At 37.4% G+C, this 22,361-nt stretch overlaps 2 long non-coding RNA genes and 1 other non-coding gene across 3 annotated transcripts; 2 read left to right on the forward strand and 1 right to left on the reverse strand.

The window, feature by feature from the left end:
- Window positions 1-745: 745 nt before the first annotated feature.
- LOC136245696 (uncharacterized) lies at window positions 746-1,474 on the reverse strand. Its single transcript, XR_010696081.1, has 3 exons — window positions 1,320-1,474; window positions 896-990; window positions 746-842 (listed from the first exon to the last, which is right to left on the reverse strand). It is a non-coding gene; the product is annotated as an uncharacterized lncRNA (long non-coding RNA).
- A 1,860-nt stretch (window positions 1,475-3,334) lies between these two features.
- Window positions 3,335-4,183, forward strand: LOC136245697 (uncharacterized). Its single transcript, XR_010696082.1, has 4 exons — window positions 3,335-3,475; window positions 3,527-3,683; window positions 3,736-3,815; window positions 3,875-4,183. It is a non-coding gene; the product is annotated as an uncharacterized lncRNA (long non-coding RNA).
- An 11,635-nt stretch (window positions 4,184-15,818) lies between these two features.
- On the forward strand, window positions 15,819-15,964 carry LOC136246151 (U4 spliceosomal RNA). The gene has a single exon (XR_010696272.1). It is a non-coding gene; the product is annotated as a U4 spliceosomal RNA (small nuclear RNA).
- The last annotated feature ends 6,397 nt before the right edge of the window (window positions 15,965-22,361 follow it).

Consider the following 22,361-nt stretch of genomic DNA (forward strand, 5'->3'; position numbering starts at 1 on the left):
AATTACAGAAACAAATAAACAATAAACATAGTGTAAAATCTAGTCAGTGTACTTGCTATTGAAAGATGCTTTTGAACTGGCTTCTGAGTTCTGAACTGCATCCACCTAACAGAACTGCAATGGTTTCTGAACTGCATCCACCTAACAGAAAAGGAGTTACACAAGTGTTAATTGCATTATACTTGGTATACCTGATCTATAAAATCAATTCATCTTGGCTATCGACCTCTATATAATATGATCATAGACAGAATAGATTATATATATATACATACCTGCCATTGCTATCATTCTTGAGCTGCTCCCAGAGCACATGCAGGTAACAAAAATTAGTGCATGAATAATTTCCCCTGTATTCTAGCTATATTTGAACTAATGTATGTTGTACAAAAATCAAATAACTCTATTCCCGGCTACATGTTATCCCTCACTATCTGTTATCCTTCACTATCTGTATGCGTAGTGTCTCTAATAGGGGCCTAGGTTTTGGGGTAAATGTCCCATCTCTGTTCTTAAAAATGCCATTTGGTGGTGACCTACTCAACAACAACTTGGCCTCCAGGGGGAATACAATGACATGTCCATGCTTGCCAAGAACACTGTCCTTGTACCATTGATCCCACCCTGTACCGAAGTAGTGTTGGTCAAAATTGCAAAAATACAAACATTTTTTGTTATAACTGCCAAACAAAAACCTAAAAACATCAAACCTAAAGGGGAGTCTAATTACTGTATGCTTAAATAAAAGACAGTCTGCTTTAAGTGACCTAGCTAATTCTATGTATAGTGCAGCTGCGTGACTTCTAACAATGTGCTCTGGGGGACTTGGGTCATTAAATTCACTGTAGCAAAAGTGTATATAGCATCCATTAGTAACCGTTAACCAAGGTATCACCTTACAAGTCCAGCTTCTATGTTTTCAGAGGGTTCCCATGAAGCAGTATCCAAAGAAAAACCTTTCCATGGCACCAAGTACTCATATTTGGTTCCCTATATATAGCAAACACATGATAGCTTAGTATTCCAAAGACATTTGCTATACCTTTTTGAAATCATGCAAAATTATGTATAATGAACGATATGACAATGTAGATATAGCTATATATACATACAATGCAACGTTGCATGCATGGAACCTCTATAAACATACACGTTGTATGTACTGTGGGACCCTATAGGCATATACATGTATAGCCGCCGGAGGTTCATGCAGACTCGAGGTGGCATGCATAAAGAATATTAACATGCTAGCCAGCTATTTAGTATATGTGGAAGGTCCAAGAGATTCCATGTATATGGTGTATGTACGTGCAACGCACCATTTTACGTCTTGAAACTAATCTTTCTACTTCATACTGGCCTTCAGGGAGCCGTCGTGTGGGGTTTCGTGGTGCAGTGGGGTTGCGAGGTATGGAGACCTGCTGTGCGTTGGCATCTGTTTCCTGAACACTAAAGGAAACTCCGTCACTGTGAGAAGCTGTGAGAAGGTGAATCGTTTCTGGTTGTAGCGGGCTATATGATAGATGCGTCACATTAGAGTATAGCGAAAGCTAGCTAGCTATATGGCACTGACACGCAATCATATACAAGCGTACCTGGTTATGAATACTCTTAACTTTTCCACTTGCTAGCTTCTTGTACCACCCAGGCTGGTGCCTTGTTGCCATTGCGCTAGATATCTATTATAATCTGACAATTAAGTTATACCGCAATATAGTAAAATACAATTCTGTTCAGAAAAAACAAGCTTATATAGGTATATGAAGTGTTTTGATTGGTTGCTTTTAAAGTGTGCAATGATTGGCTGTATCTGCACTGGATAGAGATGTAAGCTTTTGATTGGAGAAACTTTTTGGGGTCCACAGTGAACTTAAAATTTTCGACTGTTCTACAGAAGTCGGTAAAAAGTATTGTGTACTTCAACTAGGTTGCGCGGAATTGCAGCTGCTATGGCGGGCTTTGCATTGCTATAATAAGCGAACGTCTTTTCTAAGCTAGCACAATTCGTTTGTTCAAACTTCAAGACGCTTAAGACGCTATAGCAATATAGACAGAAACAGCCAACTTGGAAACAGCAATGCCTTCGTCAGCTGAGCTCCGCCAGCAAGTGAACGAACTATACAGGGAGATCTGCAGTAAAAACATTTTGGTGGAAAGCTGTCGGAATCATCCAAACATTACTAGCCAAATGGCAGCTAAAAACCCAGTTGCTAGTTTGCGAATTTCAACAGCGATTTTTTTTGCTGTGGTCTAAGTTGAAGGATATACAAGTTCCTGCCCCCTCTTTCATACACTTAGCTCAGTATAGCTTAGAAGAAAACAGTGGTTTTACCATGTTTCCTAGTGCGAAAGATCTTGAAGATAGGCTACGCAAAGAATGCAGCAGAACGTGCAAAAAATACCGAGACCTTCGTTGGGATTCATCTAAAGAAAAATTCTGCAAGACCGAGAAGTGTGTCATCGTATATGCTAATGAAGGCCCAGCAACGATTACTCCAGCTCTGCAGATACAAGTAGTGATCCTTCTATAGGACCAAAGCTTCGAGTCGCTGGTTAGCCATAGGATAACTATATAGAGAGCATACTTCTATCTATCCTACATGCATGAGAGCAAACACAATCATATTAATTAGCATTCTGCACTGCATCTACCACAAAACTGCTTGTCCTTTGTTGTTCATAAGCCCCCTTGCTAAGTCTTTACGCATGCATTTTATAGGATCTGATTATGATGAAGTGGGACCAAGGCAAAAAGAAAGGAAAGAGGCTACAATCAAGGGACAAATGATGAAGTTCAGATCCCATGTATATTCCGATACAGGACTGATACCTACCAACTTTATTCTAAAATCCCCAGTTGGTGGTACAATTGTTGATCTGGGATTGTGTCCATCAGTGCCAGAACTGCAGACACCAACTGCAGAAGAAAAAACTCAAGAAATGACATACCTGGTGATGAAACATCACATTTCAACAAAATGCTACAGTAATTTGGCAGCAACTTTTCCAACACTACCCAGAAAGTGTAAGGTATACAGCTTGATGTAAACAGATCTGGATGTAAATTAGGTTTATACACCATCAATAATTTGTGTTTTTTTATAGCTAAAAGAGATAAGAGACAGCATAGCTGTGCCTTCCATTAGAAGAACACCAGGTGAAACTTGTGGTGCACAATTCTGTTTCACAGAATTATTACAAGAAAAGGCAGAAATAGAGGTATATGCTGTACACATGCATGCACAATAGTAATTTATAAATTACAGTGTGTATATAGTGATGTCAGTTAGTATAAATGTGGCTACACATGAACCACTCTTATACATTCGGGTTTTCAAAGATCCTGATTATTTCCAAGAGAACATGGAAATCCATGTCAAAATCTCGATGGATGGTGCACAATACACTAAAAAATCATCCTTTACACTGCTCTCTTTTTCAATATTCACAAGAGAATACACACTAAGCCCTACAAGTAAGTTAAGAATCTCTGTAAAAATCCTAATTTGTGCATACACATATGTAGATATACACACGGTGGCAGTAATGAAGGCTGATGAAAACTACCATAACTTGGCAGAGAGCTTCAAGAATGTCTTTGAAGAAATCAACCATATGGTTGAAAATCCCTACCTCACCATTGACGAACAGAGCTACACTGTTATCTTTGCTGTGATTACAAGGCATGAATTATATAGTGTGCAAACAATATATGGCATATTGCTATTTAAGTAGATGTTCTTACAACTTCTGGGATTGAATGCAGCACATTCCACGTATGCCTGCGTGTGGTGTAATGTTGCAAAATCTCAGAGGTAACATAAATTTTGTAACACTATATATGTGCATGAATATAAGTTCTATATTCACATAGATGTGATATGACAAAGACGATTACAGACTATGCAAAACGAACAATTGCAGGACTAACTGAGACAAAGAACTACTAAAAACTCAAAAATACAGAAACATTAGAATGGGAAGACTGAATGACCCACTGCTTCATATCAACTTAGACAATTGGATCCCAGACGAACTACATCTTATGTTACGAATTACTGATGTTTTGACTCGCAACTTAATCACTGCTGCTGCGTGTGATGATCACAAACATGGCAGATGTAGCCAAGATATCCTTAGTGGACCAATGGTCAAAAAACTTCTTGATGAAATAAACAGCTGTGGGGTCTCGTTTTCCATACAAGATTCAGACAAGGAAGCATTTAGCTTTACTTCTTTGGTTGGCGGTGACAAAATGAAGCTGTTAAAAAAGTTGCCATCTAAATTGAAGAATTGTCAACCTACACGCTTCAGTGCTACTGTTGTAAAACTGGGAGGTATGTACATTTTATATTACAGTGGGAAGTCACATTATGTATTTCCATTGTGTAGGATTTTCATACAGTGTATACTGAATTGAAGTCGAAACATCCATGTGCTATAAAAGTACAGCAACGGGCAAAGGATTGGGTGACGTTATTTAATTCTTTGAAGGATAAATGTGATGGTTACCAACCTGATAATATTACTCCATATATTCACATTATGGCATTACATGCCGCAGTGGTCATAACGAGGCATGGAAGTTTATATAGATTTAGCTGCCAAGGTACAGTATGTGCAATGGCTTATGACAATACATTTAAACTCAAACACACTTTATGATTAGGTACAGAGAAGAAAAATGATGATGCCAAAAGAATATTCTTCCGCAGCAGTAACAAATGGAATGCTGCAAGAGATATACTGGAACATGAATAGAGGAGATAAACGCCAATGTATTAGCACAGAAAATGATGCTACTACAGTGGACACAGATGACAGTACTGACATTACTGGTATGGATGACTCTACTAGCACGGATGACCATTAGTACAAAAAACGCTACTAGCACTACTGCACTTATAATAACAAACAGTAAGCACAAATGATCTAAATTGAAAACACAATACAAAATATAACTTTAAGTACAGACTTATCAAATACAACTACAATACAAATGTAACAAAGAAGCACAATATAAACACACATACACACACCCAATAACTTCAACATTGAACCTGTCCTCTTTTCTATTTAGCACTACCACACAGTAGCATTATCTTGTCCTTTAATACCAATTTCTATGCAGTAATAAAAGAAACAGGAACACAATAAGTAAGGAGGATTGTAAGTGACCTAGTATGCAACATAGCTACAGCAAAATATATATACAATATTATTAAGAGTCCCCCTCAAATATTATGAACTCTTGATATTATACCACTGGACATTTAATTCTCGGTCTACAACTAAGGATCTACAATACCTGTGGGTTTAGGCAACCTTCCTTATTTTGCTTCTTTTACTCTACAAGTGCAAAGAAAATTAGAGATTGTATGTCTGAACTTAACTTTTCCTTGCACTTGTTTGTTGACTTTCTTTGCAACATGGTTATGACTAGTTAACACATTCAAACCTCAAAAGAAAGAATAGTGCCAACTTAGCATCATCTGAATTTCCCCAGCAATCAGTTTCCAAATAACCATTGCACCTATGCTCACACCAATACACACATATCTCAAAATGAAGAACAGTATGATAAGCTCCTCTGCAATCAATCCAATCACCATGGAAATACGGATGATATCCATTACAAACGAGGGAAGCCATCACGTGGTGCTATTGCAAATTGGCACCTTGTGTTTTCAGCAAAGATAAATGGGACACAAAGGAGGACACAGATAAGTACATGATGCGGGCACTGTACGTACTGAGGTATGTCAAAACACACTAGTCGGGCTGAAGTGACGTCTTACAGTGAAAAATAAAGCCTATGGTAGAATTTGAATAGTCGCCATGTCAATCTTTGGAACTAAAACAATGTGGCATTTATCTGCTGCGTGATGATAAGTCAGCTGTATTGCATGCTCTACTATATAACACATGTGGACAGCCAAAAGTGAGGATTAAATACACCACTTTCAATCCAGTTTCTGCTCACAAGCAATCATCAGATGATAGTATTTATTGAGTGACAATTGTCTTCTATGCACTTGAGTGCTCACCAAAACTGTACATTTCAGACCACTCAGTCATGCTACATGAAACTAATGGGTTCAACCCTAGGGATAAATTCACTTATAACTCTTCTATGGCTTAGTGGCTCAAGCTGAATTAAAGCGACCATACAAAAGGGTGTAAACTGTCTTAGTATCATCATACTGCGTATAAGTTATCTTGTATGAAAATGAACAGAAGCGAGGCATTTCTTTCAGTTAGTACAACACTAATATAACACAGTAAAGGAGAACATCAAGTAGGAGTACAGTCCCCAGGTCCAGCACAGAGATTATACGACACACATTAAGCATGCACTGTCAAAAAATTCATGTAAATAATAATGGCACATTTTGACTTTTAAAATAATTTTTAATCTGGCTAACACGGCTCTAAGAGATTAATGAAACTCCTTGAATACAATTTCCATTCATATTCTCTTCCATTGTTGCCACTTGCCCTCCATTTTGTACAGTAAGCTCTTCATCACATAATAAATCCAATCGACTTACATTTACATCAAACCACTGGGGCTCATTGGGCATACTGTAACAATAGACGACATCAGCTTTCAATTGGCACCTAGATGTTATTGATTATCTGCTGTAGTACTTTTTTTACTTAACAAGCTCATGTGAGTTTTTATTAGTGTGTTTACCTCTTGTAATGCACCCTTCAATGTATTGCCTCACTACCCCATCCTAGGGTATACATTGGGGATTTGACACAGCATAATGTCAAATTCCCCATAGTAGGGCAAACCTATCTTGTCGAATCCCCACTGTTGGCCCCAGTTGCAACACAGGGATTTACTCGAGATTTGACATACAATAGAAAATTACATCAAAAAATACTTGAGTGCTAATGATTGTCAAATACCCCATAGTGGGGCAGCAGTTTCGTGTGAATTCCCCCAGAAAAGCCCCTCTTACGCCCAAGGGGGGTGCTGGTGGGGCAATACATTGATAGGTGCATAACTATGGGATGGCACTTTGTTATATCCTTTTTTACGTATAACAAGTAAATGAAAAAAACAAACATAAAAAAAATAGAAACAGCAACCAAAGCTTTGTTATATCCTGTACGGGCTAAGCGAAGGGGCGGGCGGGCGCTCCCAGTAGGAAGCTCGCCGAAGAACTCCATAATAGCATAGTACATGCTAGCATTAAGTGTGTTAGTAAAGAAAGTTACCACCTTAAACTAGGCCTTAAAACCGGCACGCGAGACTACATACTTTCAGGCTTTAAATCCCTTTTCTAACAGTAACGTTAATTCACTGACTAAGCAACATTCAGGCTGACTGATGTACTACATGACTTACAAGTTTTGGTAGTTGTTGAAATACAGAACCCAACACGAGTTTTAGACTCTTTGTTGGTAAATAGACGAAGACTGCAGCGAGTAACTAGGCTGTTGAGACCTCGCTACACAGTATCTCAATCCATACAGTACAGTGTACTCGGTGTAGTCACAGATTATCGAGACTGAAGTACCTCTGCTCCTCGCTCTACTCAAACAGACACCACAATACAACTGGACACCACAGACTGAAGCGTAGAGTAGTGATTTCAAAGATTTCAAGAAATATGGCAAAGTGTAATTACGTCGATACTAGCAACTGCTGCCGAGCGAGGTTGCATGGCTGTGACTTGATACGCAAAGCTTGATAGAAACCTTTTTAACAGCTGTGAGTAATTTGATGAATTTCCTAGATGGCAAACCTTAATAAACAGTGAAAAGGACTAAAGAGTGTCGACTAGAGGAGAATAATTCTGATTCTAGGCGTAGCGGTGGTTGACTGGTCAATACAAAGTAAATAACAGTTCACTTGCTGTGTATGTTATACTATATTTTATTGGATTGCCGCCTTGGTAAATGATATAAGATACTCTTCGCTAAAAAAACTATCCCAAAAGATATTGCTTTAAGCTTATATCACATGCGACAGAGAATGCGTACATCCGACATGTAAAGTTAACGGAAGTAATTTTTTTTTTTAATGTTAAATGTCGCTCGATTGTTACCTAATGACTTACAGAGGGACGGATATTGAAGTTTTAAAATAAATAGAATTGTGTCATTTTCTAAATTCATGACTTTTTAATTAGTATGTAGCTCACAGAATTATATCGCCTCAGATAGTCCAAAGAACAGGGTTACCAAAGTTGAAGGTGAACATGTACATGCTGCATGGTTCTTGTGTAGAAAATTAGTCACATCTACAGTATATCACAGCATAAAAGTAGCATACTAGGACATCTCTACTCATACATGTACAAGCTGACTAAAATACCTACTGGTTGAACTACATGTGTGTAGATGCACAAACAACTGTCACAACACACTACATACGTGTATATATATATATATATATATAACTTTGCGTGGGAGTATCAAAGCAAAAAAGTATTCTATTTTCGCCATAAAGGCACAAGTGTTCTATATTGGGCAGTTATAGAACACTTTAGTAGACCACAGTTCTTTATCAGGTAGTTATAGAACTGCTATGTCTATTTTTAGGCTGATAGCCTACTTTGAGTGAGTAATCACTCATTTTGGTCAGTACAACCAATCAACCAAGCCAGTGTAGGCTGATAGCCTGACTGTGCTGGCTGACCAGTCAACCCAACCAATAAGATGAAAACCACTGGATTTTATTTATAGACACACTTGAAGATTTCGATGATGGTTTCTTGTGGTCAGCAGCAGTGAACGTTCTTAGTACGTTTTGCTCACATAAACAGACGAGTCCTAGGAAATATGCTTATTAATATACCACAATCAAAAACTTTACATATTGAAAAGACGGACTAGACTCACAAAACGACTAATGAAGGCGTAGCACAGTGCAACGCAGGCGAAACACAGGCGCAATGCTTATTCTCCAATGATAACACCCCTTCGTGAGTTTCTAATTGTTTCATGTGTCTTGTGTGTACCTCAAGTTGACAGTTCTCTATACCAGATAAAGCACTGCCTTTCGCTCGTGCTATACGTGAAATATAGCACTCAAGGAGTGGTCTCGAGACGAAATATAGCACGAGACGAAGCCGAGTGCTATATTTGTCTCTCGCCCACTCTTTTCGTACTATATTTCCCGTATAGCACTCGCGGCAGTGCTTTATCTAGTACATATAGCCTACTCTTATAAATTTAATAAATCTCATAGCCATCATCTTCCGGGAAATAGCATCCAATATCATTAGTGTCTTGTTCCAAGATGACGGGCCGTATCTGTAGTCTTGCCATACTGCTTTTGACAGAGACAGCTCTAACTTGTGATGGAAATAGTACTTTACTATGTATCAAAATGCTACTAATAAATGAAGTGTAACATTACAGTTTACCATTCAATCCAAATGTAATCTCAGCACTTGGAGAAATGATGCTACATAATAGAGTAAACATTTGTTTACAATAGACAAAAGTAGCTAAGCACCTACACTTCTTTTCCTTCGATGGCAATCTCTGGTTTGCTGAGTATAGTACTGATGCATCCTATATATACATGTACAAGATTATCCACTCATATAAAAACCCAAACATACGCACAAACAAATACATGACAGTGAGAAATTTGCCGATATACACACCTGAAATCCTGAGTGATGAAGCCCCGAGGGATAAGGTTGTATTAGCAAATACCGATACAGTCGTGGTATACTGTAATTAGTGGATTTTTCAGATATTCTAACATCAGCATGACCTTACACTACTATTTTAAATTATTGTATACAATATATCAAGAATTTCCTGAAAAAAAGTTTAGTTAGTCTTTGGATGAAAGTTGTCAGAGTTTGGTTTTCACAACAGCGACGACTACTCTGATTACAAGTGCTACACCAATGATGGCCTTTGTTCTAATATTGATCACATCGCTGTTAGATAATTATTCACTAGATTTACTTTTGTATCATGTTGGGTATAGAGAGTTTTCATCGTGTATTAAATCTGCCATATTGGAGCACCACAATCTCAACCTCAATGATAACAATGGTTCAATCAATCCTTCTCTGGAATTTCTGGCTTATCAGTTTAGAATTTTACCAGCTACTGCATCAAGGATTTTTATGAAATGGCTGAAACAAATGGACTTACGATTGCAAGACCTGATAATCTGGCCAGACCGAGATGCCCTTCAAAAGACCATGCCTATGTGTTTTCAAGCATCATTTGGAAAGAAGGTGGCTGTAATAATAGACTGCTTTGAAATATTCATAGACCGGCCATCCAATTTATCAGCACGTCCTAGTACATGGTCCAACTACAAGGGGATGGCAAATATCCAAGCACACTGGCCTTCAGTACAGGTTCTCCCTCCTTCAATTCTATTAACTGCTTCCAAACAGTAAGTGAAACATTTTTACATACATCAAGCAAACGGTGATATTCAAATGTAACATACTCTGACTTATGAAGTGACGTTTCATTTGTGTCAGAATGTTGGGGAGGTCGAGTGAGTGACAAGCATCTTACTGAACACTGTGGCATTTAAAAAAAATTATTACCAGGAGATATAGTCTTGGCTGATAAAGGATGTGACATTGCTGAGTCAGTGGTTATGATGCACGCACAACTTCACATCCTTGCTTTCACAAAGAGAAAGCAGCAGTTGTCAGCGGCAGAGGTAGAAAGCACTAGGAAGATAGCCAATGTTAGAATTCACGTGGAGAGTGTTATTGGTTGTGTTCGCCAAAAGTATTCTATACTGCGTGTTATTATTCCAATAGATTTGTAACAAAGAGAGTGGGCGAAGAAATCCCAGCCACTGATCGTATAGTACAAGTATACTGTGCCTTAAACAATGTATGTGTGTCAGTTGTACCATTTGAAGTTGACAATGATGTTTTTAGCACAAATGTATCAGAATGCTCTGGGACAACTGATAGCACAGCAAGCTTTTCTGTACTTCCTTAGGACTATCACACCCATCAATTATGTCATCTACTTTTCACTTTTTACCTCATGCAGAAGTAAAATCGATGTCCTGAATTGGTAGATACTGTGCTGATTTCAATGGGGATGGCAATATCCAAGCACACTGGCTGTCAGCACAGGTTCTCCCTCCTTCAATTCTATTAACTGCTTCCAAGTAGAACAGCACAGCAGCTACTGAGTGCATACTTCACCAAGCCCTGTCATGCAGTTGCAGTGGGCACAACAGACTTGTCCATCTTGCTCTATTATCAGAGTGTCACTCAATCGTTGGGAGTGAAATACCTGCAAACAAACTAACAAGTTACACTCAATTTGTGGATTATTCCTTACCGTTCCAGTTGTAACAAATTTTCCAACAGCCTTCCAGGTGACAACTTCAGCCACACACGAATTGATTGTATGCCTTAGTCCCTTTCTTGCTACAAACTGTTCTGTTGTTATAAAACTAGTCCTAAGCACCAAATACGACAGCAAGTCACAAGCGTCCACAGGAGGGTAATCATCACTTCGTTCGAGATATCCAAGTGTACCGGTACAGAAGGGATCGATTCCACCAATTATTCCGATCTTCTGTAAGTAACAAGACTTCGCTTCATCCGACAAACTACTTGCATACGACAATAAAGTAATATCTGCTGCTTCAGACATCCTAAGTCATTGTTCCACGAGTGTTGTTGTAAAGTAGTAGTGGTGCTCCAATATGGCAGTTTTAATAAATTACGTAATTTTGCTCACGCACTGAAAATTACAGGTTTGCCCTTTACCCATATTTAATCATCATCATAATTACTTCTTCTGTAATATCTCCTAGCTTCTTGCCTAAATCATCTTTAACTTTGATCATATTATTATTTATGTTTCCTATTTTCTTGTCTAAATTGTCTTTTAACTCATCTTTAACCTTTTTTGTTTTTTTTTGTATGTTGATGTGTGAAATAAACTTACTTTTAGGGATCTGCAATACATATCAATATGGCAATATATCGATACAACAAATAAGTATCAGGATATGAAACTGTACTTAGAAAATAACAATAAATCAAAGTTTTCGAGCAGAACAGTTAGTGATTGCTATATTACTGTAACAGTAATCTAGATGCTCAAATCAAAAGTCTCTCTATTTACCTGTGCTATAAAATGAACTGCAACAAGAAGCCATACAAATACACACGTACTGCTGTTATGGCTAAAATATTTTTACCTGGTTTTTTAAAGGTACACTTTAAGTATAAAGAACTGCACCACTAAGCAGTAAACAAATCTGTTATATATAGACTACTAGCCATCTTGATGACAGCTCATCAAAATGCGGAGTAATCCGGACAAACCTTTGTGGAGCATGTACTTGTCTAAGGACTTTGCCACTTAGCGTGAGTCATAGAAATTTTTATCTTCTTTTCTGCACCTGCAATCCATACACTACATGAGCAATTCAGTAGCTGATTTTCTGGAGATAGTAAACTGATTTAAACACTTAACATAAATAAATTCCTCAGAATCATACATTGTACGTGGTCATGTATAAGCTTGCATAGTGCAGGACTTGCACGATGATTGGCAGCCCTGGTCATAATCAGGAGGAAATAGCTACTGGTATGACTCTGAATACTGATAGTCCATGGGGTATTGTGATTCATCTTGGGAGGGTATAGAAGTCAATAAACCATGCCGGAATTAGAAGCAGCCACCTAGTAAAGAAGTAGCTGCCCACAAGGAAGCAACAGAGCAAATCCGTCTGTATTGTGTTTGTTGAGACCTACTAGTGGTAATTTGTTGTAATTGTACAAGAAGGCAACACCACTACAAAACCCTGCATTTGCAGCCACCACAGATCACACGTGTCCTGGTGTGTCTCTGCTGGACATCATTATTATTTTTGTACTAGTAATAGCATGGGTAGCAGTGAAATTTGGGATAAATACCACGAGTGTTGTATTGGAAATGGTAAATTTCACTCATATACGCATGCTGTACATTAGTATTGCTACGTACGCAATTTGCTCTGCTGGACATCATTATTTTTGTACTAGTAATAGCATGGGTAGCAGTGAAATTTGGGATAAATACCACGAGTGTTGTATTGGAAATGGTAAATTTGACTCATATACGCATGTTGTGCATTAGTGTTGCTATGTACACAATTTGTCACTATGTACTAAACACGCGTCAACACTACATTGTTAACATAAATTCTAGCCAATGAAATTGCAATTACAACTTTCACTGTGAAAAAGGTGGGATATAAGATGGTATTTCCAGTGGCTTATTGAATACAAATAAGCTTTAATATAAATCCTGTATTATACTCATGTTATAGTTTTAGTATATAATGCATACTATACTATTACATATGTGGTTTCAGTTTAATTACCAAAATACTTGAAATAGCTTATATCTGATATAATGCCCACACTATACTATCACATATATGGTTTCAGTATGTTTAACACATTAACTAAAGCCTCATGTGGCATTGTTAGTATAATACAGGTTATACCAAGCTTTTTTGTATTCAATAAGCCACTGGAAATACCATCTTATATCCCTTTTTTTTCACCGTGTTTTTCACTGCTACTAGTGAAATACAGGATAAATTTCACTGCTACTATTGAGACTTTTGTATGGGCAGTGAAACAGGTATGGTATCAGGGGCGGATCTAGGACTTATAAAAGGGGGGGCTGATCATATAATTATGCTAAGACAAAATTTCATTATAATACTCAGCATATTGATCAAGTAAAGCCTAAATATGAAGGGGGGGGGGGGGGGGGGGGGGGGCCTTAAGCCCCAAAGCCCCCCCCCCCCCCCCCCCCCTGGATCTGCCCCTGGGTATTAAATATAAATTACATTATTAAACAATCTATCGCAGTGTAACTACACAAAATCATCATAGTTCTTTACCAACTATAGAATCATGTGATACAGGTCTCCTATGGCAGTTGAGGCCCCGCACTTACCAAAACCTCCTCAGTTGTATGGAGGCAAAGAAGTTGGAAGCAGAGCAGATAGTGTCATGTATTGTATTTGCAATATCTCCATGCATTATGTGATATGGTCCTAGTGTTCACCATCAGAGTCATTTACACACAGAGTGATCTTGAGGCTGACAACTAGCCCACCACAGTCAACAGTCATATAATAACACTGTCACATGTCACTAACATATTCCTAGGTATCAACTCTTGTAAAGGTCACTGAATTGTGTAACCTTGAGAGTTGATGTCTTCTAGCTATGTTATTTATTAGTTTCTAGTTATTATTTTTGTTAATACATTGCTGGTCATTTCCTGCATTCTTGTAACATGAATATTTCTAAGTGTAGCTTTGTAGATAACATATGAGAGGAGGTTTGATACTTGACCTAAAGAGGAGGTTTGTTACTCAAATTATAAAAGTGTATAGCCGTGAAAATACATAACACCATCTATATAAAGGTTGTATACAATCACTGGACTGGACTAGTGGACTGGACTGGTAGACTGGACTACTGGACTCAGGTATTTTCCCTTTTTTAACCAAATATTTGGGCAACTTATGTTAGTCTCATGTAGATCATGCCAGACTTGTCAACATTGCCCAGCTTCAGCTACGTGCAGAGGTTCTAATTGTTCTTGCATGTCAACAAATCTAAAACAGAAGTCACATGCGGTAATTATAGTTTAAAGTTCAAAATGAATCAATTTGATCGGTTGAAATCTTGTGCATGTGATTTCACTTGTTATTGCCGTCATGCTAAACTATAGAACCTTTTTATCAGCTATTGAATAGCAAGGCAGTTAACTGTCACCACTTAATTTAGCTGACTCCATGACTATAACTTGCATGGTTACTACATACACATGTACTATATGGTTTGTACTTCATGATAAGACAAATGGTAGTCGTACAATAGACATTATGCCAAGAGAGAGAGAATTGCACACAATTCTAAGATAACAGACAGTGCCAAGTAGACAGATTCACCTGCATATTTTACATTCAATGTAGCAATAGCTACAACCAGTTGCCCAAATATGTGCTAAAATGAAAAACAAACAAAAAAAACTGAGTCCAGTAGTCCAGTCCAGTGATTGTATACAACACTATATAAATTAGTGCATGACCTAAAGCTATATGTTATAGATATATCCCCTTTACAAGAGCATACCAAAAATATTACACATTCCCAGCAAATTAATGTGTGAAATTATCCTCAGATAGGCCAACCTTCCTACAATTTCAAGTGGTAAATACTTTTTTTACACCCTCCTGATTGAACAACTCTTAAACTAACTCTTCAAGTCATTGTCTAGCAATACCACTTTTAGACACAGCCATGGTAAAATCAATCCGTTACCTTTGAGATATTGCACTTCACATGTCCACTTTCTGCTCTACAGTCACTTCCATCTTGTACCTTACATGTTGTAGTGTTATACTACTAGGATTCCTCATCACGATTGTTATTACTATAGCAGAAATTTTAGCGTGGAATTAAATTTGGCGAATGGTTACAAAATCACCAAATTAAAATTTCACCATTTGTGATAAGTAAGCAATAGAATTGCACACATTTTGAGACCTGCTGAAAATCAAAGTTGTGTCCACTTTTGCTATTGTCATTTTCTTCTTGGCTGCTGGTTTGTATGGCAAGTCTAGATTTCTTTTCAATGGCTCCGTCTGTTCAGCCTCTATGGGAGGGCTAGCCACTTAATTTAGTACACGTTGCGACTCTTAAATATAAGAAATTGCAGTGAAATGGAAGTAAACTATTTGATCCATGTGCAGTAGCCATCACTGAGAAAAGAAGCAACTTGATTGGGCATAATATTCCACACAAGATTTCTGCAGCATGCTTCATTGCCCTGTGCAGTGGTAGTACCATAGCCAGTGAGGTCCAACCAAGGCACAGTTATTGCTAATTGAAAACTTTTCTCTTCCTGGAAAGATGAGTGGCCCTCGAAATTATCGACTCCGATCTTCAGTTTTCTTTCCCCTGATTTTAGCCACTATACCACAGCCGGTAGCCACGTACATACTTTTTCACCACGTGTAACTCCAGCTTGAATTCATGTCACTGAAAAGCTTGCTGTCACGCACATTTACTCATAGTACATTTTGCCAAATTAAATTTTGGCCAAATGCAATAATTATCAAGGAATTTCCAAATAATCAGCTCGCCAAAATTTCTGCTAATACGGTATATCATGCTAGTATCCGTCAAACTTTTGAGGTTGCATCCATTAAGTTTTTGAACAGTGCAGTGATCTGGTTTACCAATTATGTTGCCTTTTCAATTTTATGGATAATTATAAGTGCCTACAGAGCTACTTTTGGATGATGAAGATGATGACAACAGAAAACTGTGAAGACACCTGTGAGGTGTACTTAGTAGTAAACCATCAACAATCTCGATGATATAGTAGTATGGACAATCATGAGATAGAGACATTGACTCAGAAGATTGTTCCAGAATGTAGACCTCTATGTAAAGTAGTAGCTGCTGAACGTTATTGACTTGCAACAACTGACTCAACAAGCCACTAGAAAACAGACAAACAGTAAATCACATAAAATTGCACTGTATTAACTGTCACGTTTAAAGAATTGCTGAACAATAATTGACATAAACCATCAGACTGGTAGAAGGTTGTGAACACAAATATCATAAGTTCACTACCACATCAAAATTTAGTTACGAGCTGAACTTGAAGTTTCAGTAAATATAATAGTGTTCTAGATCCAAATCCTTCTGCTATAGAAGTCTCATCCTCTTCAGTACCTGTAGATAATAGTCAAGCAGATATGAATACACATTATGTGATTAACGTACCTTTCTTATGCTTGTCTTTCTCCTCTAATGCTCTCTTCATTGCTATACGAAAGAATTGACAAGTAATTCAGAGTAGGCTAGATGACATATTGTTGTTTTATACCATCACTGCCAGGGACAGATTTTATTGAGCAGTGTCGAAAGATAGATTTGACTTACAACTACAGCTGTTTTAGTTCACCAGATAGCTGATTAGGTATCTATAATCACCAATGATAGCAGGTATCCAATATCAATATTAATGTGTTTGATGGGGCTTTCCATTACCGTAATTTGCTCTTTTTTGTTTGTTGTAAAATAATTTTCGCATGCAAAATTTGTATGAAAATTTCTTTCATGAAAAAGTTTATACAAGATTAAACTACTCTAATACAGCAGTCATTTACATAAATCAAATGAAAATGTCATTCACACACAGTGATTTTGAGGGTGACAACTAGCCCACCACAGTCTACATTCATATACTAACACTGTCACATGTGTCACTAACATAGTCCTGGGTATCAACTCTTGTAAAGGACACTGATAGAACATATATATACCTGTGACAAAATACTCTATATAAAACATTCACCTGTTGTGACAAAATACCCTAATAGAACTGTCACCGCTACTCTTCAGATAATCGAAGTTTGGATAACCGAGATCCTACTGTACATATGTCAGAAGATGCTGCATGTATCCTAGCAATGAGGTCTGCTTCTCTTTTCAGTTATAATTGCCACTACGAGAGTACAGAGAATTGTAATTGTGGGGTGTATTGCTTGATGACTACTGGAAGCTGCTGTATTGTCCTATCCTGCCAATTTAGCCAAACTGTATGATTAAACACTGTGAAAAAAGCTCAGAATAATAAGGTCTATAACAGTCTTATTATGTTAGTATTGGAATAAAATAGTACAGCATATATTAATAGATTAGGACTTTACTATAACAAGCTTATTGAATACATTTAAGACAGTCATATATTAGAGATTAAATCACTAGTATAGTGCAGTGTATTATCAGACTATACTAATCCTATTTCAAACATATATTGGCTACTATACTACTGTACTTTTTTACTTTCCTATAATCTGTGGCTACCTTAATTAAATAATTTCTATAATTATATTTGTAATGAATTAAATTCTGTAAATATGTTAAAACCACAATAGGTACAGCTAGTAAATCAATGTCTCCTTGGCCGGCCATGACAGTATCAAATCAATTTCGTCATTTATTAGTCTTTATCCAACTGCAGCAGGTAAGACAGTAAATACAATTCACAAGTTCCATTACAAATTACCTGTATTATCATCACTATGTAGAACTCTTTGACAATCTGTTAGTTGGCTTAGAACTAACAGATTGTCAGTTCTAAGCCTACTGTCCCACAGCTCTAAGTCAACTGTCCCTTGTTGGGCTAACGTGTTACGTAAGCTCACAAGAAGCATCTGATACACTGATAACCAAGTCCAAGAATCTTGTAATCACTCTGTTATTATGAATAATGTGCATGTGGTAACATTTCTTACGTGATCCACATACCTGTTTAGCTCAATCTATCATGTTGTTTGTTTATGTAAGCTGGAAATATGTAAATTCAGTAGAAAGTTTGAGTAAAACTTTTGTCAGCAAAATGTACATAGTTTGTCAACTACATACAATACCGTAATTTGCTTTATTTTCGCACCAAAAAAAACTTTTTGATGATAAAATTTTTCATGTAAACATATTTTTGTATTATTTATGTAAATGACTGCTCTATTAGAGTAGTTTGATCTTGTATAAAAATTTCATTCAAGAAATCTTTGTACAAATTTTGTATACGAAAATTATTTTACAAAAAAAATTACGGTATACTAAATGATTAGCCTTAAATTTGAGGAGGTTCTTATTTGTAGCTACATACCAGCAATGTGAACGTTTCATCAAGTAGAGGAAAATTCATCTACCTTACAAGTTGCAGTGTCAAGTTGAGGGTGACAACTAGCCTACTACAGTCAATAGGGTAACACTGTTGCATGTGTGACTAGCATAGTCTAATCTGGCATAGCCAGAACCTCGTGAATGAGGGTCTGATCTCATGTGCAGCTGGAATGCAGTTAACGGTGCGCATAGCTGTGTAACAGCTGCTACAGGTCATGGTCTTCCTCATAAACTAGAAGCTGTTGCCAAGAATGGTGGTAAAGAAGCCACAGAGAAACCTTATCGATATTGAAAATGCTGGTATTCAGGTTTTTATTGTTAGTCCGAGTAGATACCCAGGACTTTGCTTAGTATGGTGTAGATGCATCAATACTAGCACTTGTGCGAACTGCAAGAATAGATGCAGTACCAATTAGATCACCTTATTCACCCACTCAAGAGGAGTTGGAATATCTTAGTTTCATTGCAGTAGACCCAGGGATACGCGAGTTATGATCATTATTGTGTTTATGTCACGTCAAAGCAATCATATGCAATCAGTTTTTCTTCACAAATTTCCCCTTTGTGTGCAGTGAAGAAAAGTGATAGGACAAACTTACCCACTAATTGATTCCCTGCTCATGGCAAACAAGATAGTGAAAATTTCAGCTCTGTTTTGTAAGATACAACTGTTTTAGTAAGCGCCTGTAATTTATTTTCCCTACCTATACTTGCTGTACAAATCAATTTTTCTGTTGTTGCTACTTTGGCATGTGAGGTTGAAACTTTGCCAGAGGGTACACTTGGCTAAGTAGATTATGAATATTTAATAAACAGGAATTCAAATTCAAAAATGTGTGACTTTGTTGGGTTTTTGCAGATATGTTATCATACAGTACGATAGTAACTGTATAGTAGGGACCACAAAGGAGTAGACATGACCCACAAAATATTATCACTCAAAAAACAGCCTCAATTTCTCCTGATGATGATTAGGCAGTATTGGTTAGGTAAAACTAAGCCCAAACAAGCTTTCAGATTGACCCGAAGTGCTTTCAACAAGTTACTACAAAATTTTAAAAATAATTTATCTAATGGAATTTTCTAGTGACTGACTGACTGAGTAACTGACTGACTGACTGAGTAACTGACTGACTGATGCCTTCAGACAAGCGTAACTCGATAACGGCTAAGCGCTTCAGCCTGACTGGTGCCTTTTGGCATACCGCAGTATGTACAATGCATTCTTCATGGACTTACCAGTGTCCTCCTTTGTGTCCCATTCATCTTTGCTGACAGTGAAAAGCGTCGATTTGGTGATAGCATGTGATGGCTTCCCTTCGTTACGGAAATTGTCTGTATTGTCATAGTGGCTATTTTGATAGCGGAGGTGCTTTTCAAATAGTTCATGATTCGTACTGCTGTCTAATGGATCTAACATAGCCGATACTTCACTTTTCAGACAATAAGTGATATAATCGGGGCGCTTGGCACCATTTCTTTCAGTATGCATGCATTGCAGAGGTGCTTTTCAAACAGTTCCTGATTCGAAATGCTGTGTAACGGGTTGAACAAAGCTGACAACAAAGCATAATGGATACTTCACTTTTCAGACGATAATTGGGGTGCGTGGTACCATTTCAGATGTGGTATACGTGGGTTTACCTGTCATAATAATTATTTACAAAAAAGTTAGCAAACAAGTACACAGAAAAATCAACTAGAGTAGGGACCATAGCACATCAACAAAAGTACTGAAACAAGTTGGAGAAGTGCACGATATTAAATCACAGTAAAACAATAAGAAGCGTTATGTCCCTACTGTGCATTTCCATTATGGTATCATGAGCACAGTAAGATGTTAATAGTGCAAGGCAAATATATTGTTTTATAGCTACATTGTCAATTATAATGAGCCCATCAATGCCCTGCATTGAATGATACAATAATATTAATATTATACCTTAACAGTAATATTATACCTTACCAACAATAATATTAACAGTAATATTATACCTTACCAAGGTACCAAGCATGAAGTGAGGCTGTGATATTTTTGGCCAAAAAAACCTGCCTTTGTGACCCCCATTTTATCATGCTGTAAGATGTGTACGCGTATCATTTCAATGGATCGGAGCTCAGGGTTATCTACCATACACATGTGGGCTATATATAGCATGCTTATGTGACTGACTCTGGGAAAACCGGTCTTAAAGCCCGTTTAAAAGTATTGAAAATGCCAGTTTAAATATTCATAGTGTTGTAGTTGTAGCTATGCATGCCCACATTTTACAATGATCTCATACTTTCCAGATCATCCACTGAAGAAGTATTCAACAGCTAAGTTTCCCACCATTTTAGATAGTTTTTTTTAGCCAAGGTTGTATGTATGCATGCTTCAAAAAGTGCGGTAGGAAGGCGGACAAGATGGTGTGTAAAGATTAAAAAGGAATGTGATGGGATGAATTAGGCCAAGTTATTATTCAGGACTCAAAACTGGCTAAAATTACAGGAAACGTACAGCACAGGTCATCATTGTCCAATACCACAGAACTGTACAGCCACACACAGAGCCATTTACTGGTCGGCCACGGCTCCATCAGGACCCCAGACCACTCGCACGGCTCGCCACTGGGCCTGAAAAAAGCAGCCAGCAAAACCATTCTTTACTCTGGTGCACTGTGATAGTGAAATTAGATAGTGCATTCATATAAAGCATTTTGTGTTTGTCTGAATAAAATCAAACTTCCTGTCTTTGGCGATAAGACCAGTTTTCACAGATCCATTCACATAATTATAATCAAATGTGTATTTCACTAACATAATAATATTAATTCTGCACTAAATTTAGTATAAGTAAGCCCCAACATGCCTTCACAGTGACTCCAAAGTCCTTGGACAAGTTACTGTTATTCCTTTAATACTTATACGGTGGTATATAGTAAGGGATCGAGAGAGTATCAAACTGGGATACATTTATCAAACACATGTACACCACCTGTAGTACAGTAAAACCAAGATTACATAATGTTGTGTGGAATAGAGGCTGAACTACATTATTCAACACCTATATCAACAGGTCTCTCTTACCAGTAGATCCATCAATTAATGCCTCTTCTATTGCACTATAGAGTGGATTTCATCAAAGATGAATTTGTGGCAGTGCATTTGTAAAGAATATACTGAATGTTTTGATACTCTCCCTCTCCTGCTATTATAAAATCCTGTATAATTACAATTTAATGCTCTTTCTCCTAGAAATGTACTGTAGGTACTCTCTAGGGACCAGTCTATTTTGCTTTTTTTCCCACCTATTTTTCTTTCCAGCAATTCTTTTATTTTTCACCTATTATGCTCCATATTTTGCTCAAGAGTTATAAATTTTGCTCAGTACTGATCTTTGTTAATTGAATATTTCCAATTGCAAAGCTACAGTTTTGCCTTAAAGTGACAGTTCTATTAGAGTATCTCGATCAGCAATTACTTCTAACATGTAAAGCAAGAAGCTAGCTAATATTGCTTAACATGTGTGACTGTTTTATTAGGGTATCTCGATTGTCACTTGTTGTTCCAGTAACAATTAGCTATGCATTGTCGATATTTTAGCGCGTCTGACTGTTCTATTAGAGTATCTCGATCTTTTGTGCAATTTTTATGTCCACTTCACAAAAATTGCACCTA

Source organism: Dysidea avara, chromosome 15 (assembly GCF_963678975.1).
Source record: "Dysidea avara chromosome 15, odDysAvar1.4, whole genome shotgun sequence".
Classification (NCBI taxonomy): domain Eukaryota; kingdom Metazoa; phylum Porifera; class Demospongiae; order Dictyoceratida; family Dysideidae; genus Dysidea; species Dysidea avara.